The sequence below is a fragment of the Lactuca saligna genome, chromosome 5 (genome assembly GCF_052625555.1).
Source record: "Lactuca saligna cultivar CGN05327 chromosome 5, ASM5262555v1, whole genome shotgun sequence".
NCBI classification, from domain to species: domain Eukaryota; kingdom Viridiplantae; phylum Streptophyta; class Magnoliopsida; order Asterales; family Asteraceae; genus Lactuca; species Lactuca saligna.
Window position 1 is genome coordinate 175,761,250 of NC_136421.1, and position 3,900 is coordinate 175,765,149.

The 3,900-nt window shown below is 44.2% G+C and overlaps 1 non-coding gene across 1 annotated transcript; it reads right to left on the minus strand.

Moving 5' to 3' along the window:
- Positions 1-764: 764 nt before the first annotated feature.
- LOC144999232 (small nucleolar RNA R71) lies at positions 765-870 on the minus strand. The gene has a single exon (XR_013660750.1). It is a non-coding gene; the product is annotated as a small nucleolar RNA R71 (small nucleolar RNA).
- Between the last annotated feature and the right edge of the window lie 3,030 nt (positions 871-3,900).

Genomic DNA, 3,900 nt, shown 5'->3' on the forward strand with positions numbered 1-3,900 from the left:
AGTAGCAGTTTAGTTAGCAGTAGATTTTATTTTTTTAGTACAATCTTTATGTTCTTTTTACGCTTTTTATTCTATTGATTTCAGGACTTTCATGACCAGAGGATCAAACACACCACTGGTACCCCCGTTTGAAGATCCCGAATCCGCATTGAAAAGAAACAAAGGAAAGGACGTGGAGAGTTCAAGTACACCAAAGAAATCACCATTGTCCAACTTGAAGACTGTTTTTGGGAAAAAGAAGAGCAGTAAATCAAGAGCTTCTAGCGCTTCTTTGATAATTGAGGAACCAATTAAAGAAGATATTGGGTACGAGACCGAGGAAGAAGAGGAGGCAACGTACGAGCAAGAAACCGAGTCGGAGGAAGAGTTAGCGTTCACAATGGCTAACATTGATGAAATCCCCATGGGAGAATGGAAGAAGAGGATGCGCGACGACAATGGCCCGGGATTTGTGCAACCCGCAATTCCCGCGACTGCTACCTTCGAGCTAAAAGGTCATATCCTAGCTTCACTCAAAGAAATACCTTTCTATGGGAAAGATCATGAAGATGTCTACAAACATTTGGATGAAGTCAATGATGTAGCTGATTACTTCAATATTCCAAATGTAACCCGCGAAACTCATCTACTTCGTATGCTTCCGGTAACCTTCAAGGGTGCTGCTAAAGACTGGCTCAAGTCACTTCCCCCCGGATCAGTTACCACTTGGGCCAAGATGAAGGAAGAATTCATTGATCACTTTTGCCCACCTTCCAAGATAGCCAAGATGAAGAAGGCCATTGCAAACTTTGAACAACAAGCTGGAGAGTCGTTATATGAAGCATGGGAGAGGTACAAAAGTCTGCTAAGAAACTGCCCACACTATGATCTAAACAGCCAGCAAGAAGTTTCCATCTTCTATGATGGAGTCAATGTCACAACCCGACAGTTGCTAGACTCGCAAGGCCCACTTACAAAGAAGCCACCTCCGGTGATTAAAGAACTGATTGAAGAATTCTCTAAACACTCTAGAGAATACCATAACCCTAGGCATGATGTCACGAGGGGAGCCGCTTATGCTGCTACTGAAGACTTATCCGCGGTCATGGCTATGCTAAAAACCATGGATAGGAGAATGGACAAAATGGATCAAATGATCCATGCTATTCGGGTGGGTTGTGAAAACTGCAATGGACCTCACCTCACTAGAGATTGCGATTTGGATGAGAATGGCAACAAGAAGGTGCAAGCGTGTTATTCGAGCGGAGACCGATATGATGAGGACTGGCGCAAACAAAAGAAAGAGTGGATTCCTTACGAAGAGTACAAGAAGGCCATGGAGGAGAAGTATAGACAAAAAGGGAGAGGATTTTATCAAAAGGAGGAGCCGGTGCAAGAAAGGAAGCCAAGCTTGGAAGATATGCTTACTAAATTTGTGGCTGCTTCCGAAAAAAGACATAGTGACCATGATGCTGCTATCTAAGAAACAAAAACCATGCTCAGGAACCAGCAAGCATCCATCCACAATATAGAAACGCAGCTTGGGCAACTTGCTCAACAACTTAACCAAAGGTCACCGGGTGAACTTCCTAGCAAAACCGAAAACAACCCACGAGGCGCGCAAATAAACATTGTCACAACAAGAAGTGGGAAGATCATCACTCCCCTGGCCCCCATTCGAACTGAAGCAACCAGGGACTCACAGAAGGAAGGAGCGGAAGAACAAGCAGAAAACCAAGAATCACAATCTGAGAGTCCTACTCGCCGAGTAGGACCGATGGACTCGGCGAGTACCCCATCAAAAACGAGTGAACAGTCTCCTGTAAAGCCTTACCAGCCTCCAATGCGATACCCAGCCCGAGCCAAGAAATAGAAGCAGGAAGAGAATATCAGAAGTTTCTAGACCACATTAAAACTCTTCAAATCAACATTCCTTTCATTGAAGCCGTCATGCAAATGCCCAAGTATGCAAAGTTCCTTAAGGAACTCCTCACCAATAGAAGAAAGATGGAGGAAGTGCAGAAGGTAGTGCTTAATGAGAACTGCTCCGCCGCAATGCTAAACAAGCTACCAAAGAAGAAGGGTGATCCGGGGAGCTTAACTTTACCTTGCCAATTTGGCAACTTGGCTGCAATTCATGCCTTAGCTGATTCTGGAGCAAGTGTGAATCTTATGCCATACTCATTCTTTAAGAAGCTAGACCTCCCGGAGCCAAGGCCAATTCGCATGGCCATTCATTTGGCAAACAAGACAGTCACCTTCCCAAGAGGCATATGTGAAGATTTGCTAGTGAAAGTGGACAAATTTGTCTTTCCGGCTGATTTCATCATTCTAGACATGGAGGCGGATCCGCAAGTACCAATTATCCTTGGAAGGCCTTTCCTCAACACAGCTAGCGCTATCGTAGACATGACAAATTCTAATCTCACCTTGCGGGTCGGGGATGATTCAGTAACATTCGGGGTAGACCAAGCTATGAAATACCCTAGGAGCAGTGATGACACGGTGTTCTCAATCGACATGCTCGACGAACGGCGTTCTCAATCGACATGCTCGACGAACTATTGGAAGAAGACATACCTGAAAATTCCAGCAAGTTTGCAGCTTTAGATGAAGCATTTGATCCAGAAAAGGATTTATTAGAGATTGAAAGACTGTTGGAAGAAGCGGAGTATGAAGAAATAATGAAGCAATCTGACAGCCCTACTCGCCGAGTACATCTGAAGAGAAGACAGAAGTCGTGAATGCAGCTGCAAACTCGCCGAGTACCACACCTGCACTCGGCGAGTCCGTCACTAAGAACAACCAAACAGAGCTTAAACCGTTACCTGACCATCTGGAGTATGCCTTTCTGGAAGAAGGAAATCAAAAGCCAGTAATCATAGCCTCAGATCTATCCAAGATGGAAAAGGAGGAACTAGTGCACGTGTTGAAGAAACGGAAACGAGCCATTGCATGGAGCATCTCCGACATCAAGGGAATAAGCCCATCCTATTGTTCTCACAAAATCAATGTAGAAGAAGGAGCAAGGCCGGTGGTGCAACACCAAAGAAGTTTGAACCCGAACATGCAAGAAGTAGTCAAGAAGGAGGTGGTCAAACTCCTAGATGCAGGAATCATCTACTCCATTTCTGATAGTCCATGGGTGAGTCCGGTCCAAGTGGTGCCCAAGAAAGGAGGAATGACGGTCATAACCAACGAAAAGAACGAGTTAATTCCGATGCGAATGGTAACCGGTTGGCGAGTGTGCATCGATTATCGAAAGCTAAACGATGCCACTCGTAAAGACCTTTTCCCCCTACCTTTTATAGATCAAATGTTAGAGAGACTATCGGGCCATAGCTATTATTGCTTTCTAGATGGGTTTTTGGGGTATTTTCAAATACCCATAGACCCAATGGACCAAGAAAAGACCACATTCACATGCCCAAGTGGGACTTTCGCCTATAGACGCATGCCTTTTGGGCTATGCAATGCACCTGCGACATTTCAAAGGTGTATGACCGCCATATTCCACGATATGGTGAAAAAATTCATGGAGGTCTTTATGGATGAATTTTTTGTTTTCGGATCCTCTTTCCATGACTGTCTCACAAATCTTGACTCAATGCTTGCTAGGTGTGAGAAAACTGACTTGGTCCTAAATTGGGAAAAATGTCACTTCATGGTCAAGGAGGGTATAGTTTTGGGACACAAAGTCTCCCAAAAGGGAATTGAGGTGGATCGGGAAAAGATTGACACCATTGCCAAATTACCCCCACCAACTAATGTGAAGGGCATTAGGAGTTTCTTAGGACACGCAGGTTTTTACCGGCGTTTTATAAAGGATTTTTCCAAAATCACTAAACCTCTAACACAATTATTACTTAAAGACGCACCATTTAATTTTACTAAAGAGTGTTTAGAGGCATTTGAATTTTT